Source organism: Xenia sp. Carnegie-2017, unplaced genomic scaffold (assembly GCF_021976095.1).
Source record: "Xenia sp. Carnegie-2017 unplaced genomic scaffold, XeniaSp_v1 HiC_scaffold_2, whole genome shotgun sequence".
In the NCBI taxonomy this organism is placed as follows: Eukaryota; Metazoa; Cnidaria; class Anthozoa; order Malacalcyonacea; family Xeniidae; genus Xenia; species Xenia sp. Carnegie-2017.
The window spans coordinates 4891305-4902755 of record NW_025813482.1 but is presented as its reverse complement, the minus strand read 5'-3'; the positions used below and the strand labels follow the sequence as shown (position 1 = coordinate 4902755).

Below are 11451 nucleotides of genomic sequence, written 5' to 3'. Positions count from 1 at the left end.
CACTCTTCTGTAAAATTCGACTGCATGAACATAACAATTCCATCTTTGTGGTAGAAGTACAACCACTGAATTTTACTTATTTCATCATTTTATTTCTTGGCGTTCTTGTTTTTAGGTATTCTTTAATTTTTTCCTTTCGCTTTGATTTTATTGATGAAAATACTTTTTTGAGTAAATTGTTTGTAGGCAGACTGTATCAACGGTTCTATTCGTTTCAAAAAAGCAATGCTCATTGTGTGCAAGCCAAAATACTTGTACATCTGTTCTCTTGTATACGGTTGTGTTTTTATCAAAATTTTCATTTTAATGACACCTAAAAAATAACCAAAAAATTTCTTTTGTGCTCATCCTTTTACAAACGCTCTCAATTGTTAAGCTACTTAAAATTCAAAGCATTAGATTATAAATAAATCAATGCACGGTTTTTTGCTGAATAGCTTGTTTCAGAATGAAGGACAGTTTATCCAAGAATCTCATTTGATCTTGTTAAAGTAACTGTTCTCCGATGAAAAAGTAAGGAATCCTGACTTTTTACAAAAACTAGAAAATTATAAATCGCTGTTCATTTTCGTTTATTACTCAGAAGCTCATTGTGAATATCTATCTTATTACATCAGCCCAAAAGTTAAAACAAAAATAATTCATTTAATTTGTTGAGAGCATCATCGTATTTTTAGGCCCCATCCACACGTATCCGGACATATTTCTATCCGTAAACTTTTTGTTGCGGATCAGGTTGCGCATAAAATGGTTTTTGCGTCCACACGTAGCTTGATATTATCCGGATTTACTATAGTTCCCAAGACTTCGCGCTGTCCGTTTCTCACATATTTTGAAATTGTTGCAAATTTGCAGTAAATTGGTTAGCAATTTTGAATTCGGTCGGTGTGTGCAAACGTTGTTCGGCTTTGTTTGAATATATATTTCATGATTTGGACAGAAGTCGAAATAAAATGAGAAGACTTAAGAGCAAGACGGCTCCTTCATTTGGATGATGAGGTTGAACTCTTACTGAAAATCACTCTAGAATTCAAAACATCCAACGCTATGTAGAAAGTCGATTGGAATCGATTCGAAGCAAATTTGACGACATTTTAAACGCGCTATTAAACGCGCTCCGAATTTACCGTCCACACGCATCCAAATTGTTTGCGGATACGAAAATTTTCACTCTAGAAAGCGGATTCAAAAGTTTCCGGAAAACTCACTAAAATTTTCGGATGCGTATGGACGAAACAAGAAAAAGTTGAGGATACGAAAATATCCGTATACGTGTGGACGGGGCCTTATTTTCATTTACGTTGTAGGGACCCGTTAACACTATACCGGATTGCTATCGTAGCAGGTTGAATATTCTTTGTATTAAAAGGCAGTGAAATTGTTCAACGTCAGAAACACAGATAGACTAAATCTATCAGCTTAATAAGCTTTTACTCCGAACAGTTAACCCTTTAAAGCAAATGAAAAAGTCGTGATGAGCGAACCAGTATAGTGTAAACGCAGCCTAAAGCTTGGTTTTCACTAATGGCGTAAGTACATACGAGAAAACAAAGGAAAGCATATATGCATAGAGGAAACAAAGAAATGTGATTTTCTTCTGATTTTGCTTTTTTTCTACCTTGCGCTTACTTCAAGTTTCTGTGCTTGTCCTTATATACTTAAGTCGCATTTGCTCTGTGTTTCCTGTGCATATGTACTTAACTCGCAGGCTACTTTCGAAAAGCAGGCTTAAGAAAGAGCAAAGCATTCATTTAATGAAATCTAAAACTTGCATTTCACTATAGCAACACAAAGCAAAAGGATTTTTCCCCATTTAGTTTAGTTCTACTTAACGCCTGATTTTCTGCTTGTGCATGCGTATGTTTTGGTTTTAAGCTTCGTTTCATTAGCGATATAAACTTCATACATAAAGACAAGCAAAGAGAAAACAAAATACAAAATAATGCAATAAAGCGTATGTGGTGTGCAACCATTCGCCTAGGAGAAAAAGAACAATACCTAAGGTAAAGAACTAAAACAAATTGAAAAGAAAATTTATTTTCTTTGTTTTCTCCAGCTAAGGAGTTTATGCTTATCTTTCTTTTTCTTTCTTGTTCTTACGTCGCAAGTGAAAACTAGACTTAGTAGCTTGCAAAATCCTACAAAGGGCACGCTCTAAACGCGCACCTATCAGAGGATCGACAATTAAATTTGTTCTGTTGTCGTAAAATTGAGATTAGGTGAGTGTTGGCGAGGATCTCTTTCCATTTTCGTTTTATAAAACAAAACGGATTTATTTACTAGAAAGAAATATAAAGTTCAAAATCATTTGATCATTTGTAAAGTCATGTCTTCTCGCGATAGATTCAGTGGACTAACATCGACATTTTATGTTATTTTAGATGTGAATTTCTATGGGGAGGCGCGCACTCAATGCAATTGACAAGACAAAAAAAAATGAAGATAAACTACTAATAATTGGGCATCATCGTGAGACATTGTGTAACACCCAAGAACTGCAACAGAACAACATTGTGGAACGATGTGCAAACTGCGAAGTGGGACACTCTAAAACTTTGTTAAACATTGTGCAACCCTTTGTAATACATCGCAACGTTGTGGTACATTATGGAACGTTGTGGAACGTTGTGAAACGTTCTGGAACGTTGTGGAACATTACAAAACATTGACGTTGGAGAAAGCCAACTTGTGACTGTGTTTCTTTTAGAACATAATGGACACACATTTGACAAAGCCTAAACTTTGCAGATAAAAACTTGGATTTTCTTCTGTAAGATAAAATTTCGAGTTTCTGGATTAGCCATCAAATTTCTTTTTATATTATGCAGTACAAATTTATCTACAACTAAAAGTTTCTCTCGCAATAAAAGTCGCTTGTGTTGTCCTCGTAGACCAATTTTGGATCTCAGCTCCCAAGTGGTCAACGAACTTCGCAAATGATCGATCTGTCATAAACTGTGAGTTTAAAGTACTTTTTCTTCCAATTACCATAGTTAGTTTAGCCTGCTAACAGGCATGGTGTGCCAAACTACTTTTTGTATGTAGAAAATCCTGGTTGCTTGAGGTGCAGTATAATCCACTGTAAGGGTTTTTCCAGCATCGAGATAGAGTTTTTAAAACTGTTTCGAAACATTGGTTGTTTTTTTTTGTTTTCAGAAAAATATGATAAGCATCCTTCTCTTTGTTTTCAAAGAAACGTTTAAATTTCATGGGCATTATTATTTGGATATTTGGAATTCTTGATTGCGCATGATTGACACTAGTGCTGTAAGTATAAAAACCGTATTGTATAAAAACCGTTTGTGTGGATATACTGCGTAGGTGCGTGCGCACCTTTCAATCGTCTTGCAGTCCGGCAAATATGATAAATAGGATCGTAGCTTATTTGGTAGAGGGTACAAATGGTACATTAGCTTAGAGGATACAATTGCATCTGCAAAAAGACCTTAGAAGGCTGGATCTAGCGAGCAAGACCTGGCAGCAGAAACGGCAGACTTTGGAAAAAGTATCGTTCCTCTTCCCTAGATTGGTAAGTTAGTCCTGGTGATGCGAATTTCATGAACGGTGAACTCCAGTGACTAATAAGGCACTCCTTCACCCCTATAATGCATGAGTAGTTCAACCCACCCCTGATGGAGGTGACCTTTATGTGCAAAATGCACCGAGCTAGGTTAAGTTATGGGCATGATGGGTTGCCTCCTTCGAGGGGAATTCCTATTCAGAGGGGAATTCAGGTAGTAAGTTTTAGATAGCTTAGGTTGCGCTTTGATTATATCGTATAGTTGCGTAGCTTAGTTGCATAAGTGAAATTCTATTTTGAGAAAAATTAAATTCCAAAAGTTTAATTCACAGTCGCACGAAAAAGGCTCGGAGCCTTTTCCTCTTCGGCAAATTGTTACTTCAAGAAAGTGCTTCTGTTCAAGCAGTTTCTTTTAAGTTCCATATATGCTAAGACATTTGCAGATTAGGAGCGCCGTGGCCAACATTTTGCAAATGTATAAATTGAAGTGATGATGTCTTCTTTCTTGACAACTGATTCAATCCTGGCAATTTCGTTGCTACTTGCCACAAAGTGAGCCAGCATTTAATGAACTAAGAAACCAGGTATATATTGTTGAATGCCTTCATTAGAAACCATTTGAAGGACAGAAAGACGACAAAGCTTTGTTACTTCCTGTCCTCCATATAAATGATTATGAAGACAGCAGATGTTATCACGTTTTACGACCAAATAGGAACACGAAGCTTCCATGTTTGCCACTCGAGTTAATAGCAAACTCCGCAAGCGTGATCTTCATCAAACTTAAATATATCGTAGTTGCTGCCGGTTGTTTGGTCGTAACATCTAAGCACTGTGAATGAAAGTGCTAATATAAATGAGTAGTTTGCGCTATGTGCGAGTCACGACCTACGTTAGATAAACAAATACACATGTTAATCGCAGAAATTCCCATCATTATATAATATCTTTGCGATTCAAAAAGTCAGGAAATTCGTCGAAACAAATATGGCTAAAATTTTTCTTTTTAAATATGTGGGGTTTTTTGCAGAATTTTTCTTTCCAGAAACAAACATAACTTTCTCGCGACTAGCAAATTGTTAGACTCAAAAGGAATATTCTCGAACAAAGCCTGCGTTGTTTTTTTCTGACATTTATGAATTGCAATTACGGTGAGTAAGCATTTTTTTGTTAATGGCTTCCCGGGGCTCGGAAATTCAGTTCAATCTCCGGTGGTATTTTTTTTCTTCTGTAATTTTCAAGCTTCGGACAAACTACTTAATCTTGAAAATTTCGTTTAGGTTTTTCCAAGGGAGATTATTCAGCATTTCGATTACATTCCTAAGCAAATAAAAACAGTGATCTTGGTTGAAACTAAGTTGTACAGATAGCATAATTTAAAACAAATCAAACGTATTTTATGAATTCATAGTCAATTCAATCCAAACCGACTTGTATATTATCAAATGTAATTTGAGGAAGCTGCGAGTAAGAAGATTAGGCAATTTTATATCATGTTGAGCTCGTTGCGTTTCTCAGTTTGTCTAATTTTGTTTTAAAAAATGTGTGCAATTTTCGTACTTCATAAATTGTGCAATTTAGTCTTTGATTCAATTCCAAAGCCTAAAAAGCCTCCGTTCACAATGCCTTTGCTTAAATTCTTTGTGATCAAAAAACTACATTCACTTGGATGTAATACTTTAAGCTATACCATAACAAATCAGAGATAAAACTTAAATTTCCTTCAGTTGTTGTTGAAAACAGAATTTCATCTAGAGGTTTGCTCTGATTGTGTGTAACAACTTGTAACATCATGGAATGTGCTCTTTGATTCATGAATGGTCAGTAAATGTTATAAACAGAAGACAGTTCGAAGACAGCAGTTGTGACTACAAGCACAGTACTTTGGAAATAAAGATGACTTCGTTAACGAAGCCATTTGAATAGTTAACAAATGACCTCAACTACAATAAATATATTTTTGATTGCATGAATAGTTTTTGTATGTATAAGTGCTGAGCTATTCTAGTCTATAAATAGTATGCATGTTAGTTCACGGACGTCGTGTTGGTTGAAGTTGACTAAGGATTGTTTGGTTACAATTCTAAAAATTCACCCAACATATCAAATATGGCTTTGCCATAAGACACCGTGGGGAGTGGCTGCAATCCAGCTATATATTTATCCCTATTTTGTTTTTGATAATCATAGATTAGAAAAAATCATTTGCTCGTGTGTATTATCCCCCCGCCCCCCTCCAAAAAAAACGATATCTGGAATTCATATTGAGTTCGTATTTGTGATTATCTCATTATACGAATTGGTTTGTTTGAACAAATTTAGTTTTAGTTTGCATTTTCATTATACCTAATACAATTTTGTCAAAATATTTATTACATCTAATTATCTATATTGTGTAATGTATTATCATGTAAAATTTGCGTGCAATTCCCGAGTATTACTATCTATCCATCGATTTATTTACTCTATAAAAGCTTTCTTTGAAGAGTCTGTTTTTTGCAATAGTTTTTCTCGTATTTGACACTACTGTTATCCCATTATTGCACTGAACAGCTCTCGAGTTCTCCTAAAGGGAAATTTACATAAAAGTGTGTAAACTCAGTAAACTTCTTTTGTTTCTCTAATATTGAAGTAGGAAAATAAATTTATTGATGGTTAGTTTCAGCATTAGATTTTTATATTATCGTCAAAGCAAGTATCAATTTTTCGTCACGAGCTAAACATACACTATAAGAACATTTGGATTTTTTGTGAATATACTTTTGTGCAGTTCTTATACTCAGATCAATTGAAAAATTTTCACTCGTTTAATTCATAGTATACATTGAAGGCTGGTAAACATTTTTTAATTGAACAGCTTCCAATTCCATTCTGTTGTTTCTGTTTTATCCCTCATTTGACTTTGATCTTCTTACTTGTTTAATCTCATTAATTTAGTTGATCTGCAAATCTGTGTTATCCTTGTTTTATCTCTCCGTGATAAATGGAAAAACGAAGCCAATATAACAACATTTGATAGTGGCATTTCAACTAGCCCTGCCAAGGTTTTTAAAGAAATTGTTTACTTAATACACAGCCACACGAGGGGGACACGTATTGTTACTTTGAAATACAACAACAACCATGAATTTAAATTCTGAATATTAATAGGGGAATTACTTCTTCACACATGATCAAAACAATACCAACAGCACAATTTATAGTTACGTTCATTTTTGGTATTGTTCTATCTTGCCAATCTCAATCACGACAGTACTTTATGAAGTGCAAATTAGAGGGAATTCCAAAGCGGTTGACACTTAAGAACAATTGTCACGAACGATACGATTGTGTAAGATTTTAAATTCAAATTGCTATACACTTTAATAAATTTTTTCACGATCCCTTGAAAAACATGAAATGAAGAAAGTACATTGCCCTTAAGATCGGCATGATGTTCATTCCAATCATTACAGTGTTCATATACCGGAATGTGCACAGCCTCGACCATCTTACAATGCAGCTCACTACGTAATTTTGATTTCAAAAATAAAAATGTTTCAAGCAAAGTATTTGAACAAATTTACATCTCTTTGACGAGGCGTCCTAATGCCAAAACTGATGAAATCGCATTTCGCTCTATTTGCCAATTCATGTTCAATTTTACTGAAATGTGTGGTTGAAACGGCGAGGTTAAATAGAAGTACTGTGTGTTTTTTTATTCATAGAAAGTTTGCATGTCGCCATATTAATGAGTTATGCTTTTTCATTCACGATTTAGTTGGCTTATCTAGCTTTCGAATTCCTTTGTTCCTTCACCCAACCAAACTCCCAAGAGGCTTAAATACATAGTAGAATTAACCATGTAACAAGTTCAAGTGATTCTAACATGTTTTCTTTGAATTGCCTTTCATGAGCTGAAAAATTAATCACTACACTAGAATCCTTCAAAATCCTATTAATATCCAAAAAGAAAAAGAAGAAAAAATTAAAAGATAGTGACCAGTAAAATTAATTGGCATGTTGCCTGCATGGAATAAACTCCTAATACGAATTTTAAGTGAAGCAAAACCTGGCCTTCTTACATCATTCATCTTAAGCTATCTGAAGTTACGTAGTTAATACAATACATTCCAAACAAATACCAAGGTAGAAAACCTTCCAAACTTTGAATGAAAATAATTTTTCCGGTTAGAAGAATTGAACAGTAGGTTGTCAACAGCAGGAACGGAAGTGAATATATTTCAGTTCTGAAACAAATAATCATAAAGATGTTGATGGAAATGCAATACTGCTACTTAGTAATGTAAAATTTAAAGTAAATGAAAAGAAAATTACCTTAGGGGGGAGTACGGCAGTATAGTAGACAAAATAGAGAAGGCAATATTATAATGGCAAACACTGATATTATATAGATTAGAGAACCATTATATAAATACAATTGAAACCATTACACATCTGAATCTGAACAGTTCCAACACTCTAAATATAGAACCATCGTGTTCATGAAATTTGTGACAACACCGTTAAATTATTGGGTCTTATCTTGAATAATCTCCTATATGAATCACAAGAGAAAGGAAATTGTTATGAAAGCTTGCACTTGATGTATTTCCTGAGGCAATTAAAACAAGTCAAATGTTTTGAAAATAAACTCTTCTATCTGATGGTCTTAAGAAATATCTAAGTATCTCTCGGGTGAGTTGGAGCAAATTCATCTAAAATATTTATCAGGATGAGTTAAAACTATGGTTAACTACAAATGAAGATAAATATCTATGGGATGTTAGAGATAAATTTTTGATAAAGCTATTTTCTTCTTGCCCAAAATCACTTCAGCATCATGTGCCAAAACCAAACAAAACCTACACTAAAATAGAAAGTATATTTATACCTCTTTCATTGGAAAACAAGAAAAAATGATATGTTTAGTAAATCATTTTTTAAAATTTATTTCTACTTAAGCACGTAGAGCTAAAACCAACGTTAGTATATAAAGGTACAAAAAACTATTAATCGATCGATATGATTTAGCATCTAACATCTCATTCCTTTACTCTCATTATACATATATTTCGTGTATTATTAAGAACAGTGCCTTAATGGGTGTTTTATCCTATCAGTATGTTTTATCCTCTTATTCCAATTTTATCATATTCGTATTTGTTCTCGAGTGTTTTATCGCTTAATGCGTTTTATATCTCTGTATCATCTCAAACTGTCTTCATACAATATAGCTGCATGATTATTGCTTAATTTTTTAATGTAATTATGAAACATATTTTAATATTATCCAGAGAATAGAACGTTTGAAAATGATTTGACGTCAACCTTTAGTGTTCTTAATCATTCCTTGCTCTATACAAAGAGACAGTGCTCTAAATACAGATTATATATTTAATGCTATCAACGATTTGTGATCACATCAAATGAAAAAGGCCGTAAGCTGCAAGATAGGATTAAGCCTTGATGATTTTCTTGAGGGAATATGTCAAGAGCATTCATTTCCCTTCAAAATATATTTAATTCTAAAAACTCACGCAGACCTTTGGTGCACTACAAGAATTGCACTAAAGGTCAAGATTAATACTTTTATTTGTGTCGTTTAAATTTCAATCCTTGTTTCACTATGACTGCTTTTTATAGATACATTGTGGAACACTTACAGGTTTCAACTTAAAGTTTTATGCAGGGACACCGCAACTGAGCTGAACTTGTTGTTCAGAAGTATTTTTTAAGACACTATAGTAGAATTGAAGATTTAGCCCCCGCATTTCATATGTTGCTCAATCGTCCCAGTTATGTAACTAGGATTACAGCACAGGCGTTCGTTTTCACTATACAAGTGTTTAATATAACGTACGACAAATATTGAAAGGCAAAACGTCAACAAGAAAAATAGTTTCTTTTTCAACACCTGTCTTCCTCTCAATGGTATGTCCGAGATAGCCTTGGATTCAAATGCTTCACATTCAACCATAAAGATCGATAAGCTGAACACCATTTTAAACAGACAGATGTTTGTTTTAGTTTGATTGCCAGTCTTCATGTAAGAATTTATTTAGTTTTATATCTGTATCATTGGCATTTGCATATAATGTAGATAAACAACATGCATGAAAGTTCGAGAATGTATCCAATATAAGCATCACTCCTGTGGTTATTTGCAGCAACAGCTACACGTGAAGTGTATGCCAATTGTGTTAATTTACACTAAAATTGAAGTAGGCGTTAATTGACATAACCATGAACATTAAACCGCAAATATTCTTAAAAATGACGTTTGAATAGGCGTAGGAGGATCATTCGGCAAAAACCTAAGCAGAAATGGGATCTATCATTCAATATAAACAGTCGCGATTTAACAACATTCTTAATCCATCATCGTAGAGCTGCAGTTGAGGCAATGTATAAATTTTGGTTACAAAGCATTCACCAATTGATAAGAATTAAGCGTCAAAATGTTGTATTGATTGCTGAAATAACTATAGATTTAATTTGTGTACTGCTATCATTAATTGTGTTTTAAGCGCTGCCCAACATAAAAATACGTTTTTGAACATTTGGTAAAAAGTTTTGCAAATGGCCTAGTTGTAGCATTTACATATTCCATTTATTTTGTCATTTATCATACATTTATCAGACATTTTATTTTTGAGTACTTATTCAGCGCTCGTTTTGCTTTAAAGTAATCATCAAAGGCGATGAGAGCAGTAAGTGCATTCTTCATGATGTAAAAGTCTCTACATTCTCAGAATAACTGCAATATGTCCACACAATGGCAATAAATAAACACTTCAACAAAAAAACACTTGTAACATAGTCTTATTGTCACCTTAGTTTGTTACAACCACAAAATTGCTGGTTTTTAGGGTAGCTAGCTACCAGTTATATATGATGGTTCTGAGACAACAGTTTCACCGTGTAGCTACTGAAACAACGGTTTTATAGTACAGAAAAAACACTTTTACATGATAGACGACAGTTTATTAGTAGATATTTTGTACGTGATAGAATACAATTGTATCAGTACGATCCAGAACAGTAAACAAATTAAGAATGAATTACGTTTTGAAAATCGTGACCGGCATCATTTTGTGTAAAAACACAATAAATTAGATACACACATGAACATGGAATTAACTGATATAACCAATTCAGTTCAGGAAAAATACAAGATATTTCACAAAAGAAAAGACAATCGACAACACTTCATACTAGTTTAGAAACGTTTGGTATATCCTACTGGATTTGACACAAATTGCAAATCTTTGTTTCAAAATATTTACAAAAGAAACAGCGAAAAACCTTTTGTTGCACTTATTATTTTTCCAATACATAGAGACGCAGTTCTATAATTGCAAATCTCTATAACATGATTGGCTGTGAATGTTTCTTTAAAAAACACATCCTTTATTTTAGTAAATCTAGAGCTGTAAATACTGTTGGCGTTGCAGGAGCGCCTAAAAGAAGATTGTTCGACTCATGAACAAGTTGATCAAAAATCGACGTACATTTCACCTCTCAATTGTGTTTCTTAAACTGAAATTCAATCCGGAATAAACTTTTTAGTGCTGAAAGTTTCTTGGGTAAAATTCTAATTACAAAATGGTTCATGGCTTGTGTGAGTTATTCGAGGTGAACATACTTGTGTCTTTCCTGTTATCTCCCGGGGGGGGATTATTGGCGGTTAAGGTCAAGTTTATATTTGTTTATTGATAGAATACAACTTTCCAAGTAAAAATAATCGCACCGCTGAGTTGGTCAATCCAAAAAATGCGAACTCAAACGAATAGAAGAATTTCCAGCGCATGATAATCTCATTTTCATTAACAAGCAATGAGAATGTGACACTTGACATATTGGCAATTAATTACATCAGCACGTTACATCCAAATCACCTGTTGACGTTTGAACAGGAACTTCTATATGTTCACACTGTTTGTATTACG

The 11451-nt window shown here is 33.8% G+C and overlaps 1 long non-coding RNA gene across 1 annotated transcript; it reads right to left on the bottom strand.

Annotated features, from left to right (window-relative positions):
• Nucleotides 1-7885: 7885 nt before the first annotated feature.
• LOC124440643 lies at nt 7886-9651 on the bottom strand. The gene is made up of 2 exons (XR_006946708.1): nt 9417-9651; nt 7886-8057 (listed from the first exon to the last, which is right to left on the bottom strand). It is a non-coding gene; the product is annotated as an uncharacterized LOC124440643 (long non-coding RNA).
• Nucleotides 9652-11451: the final 1800 nt, after the last annotated feature.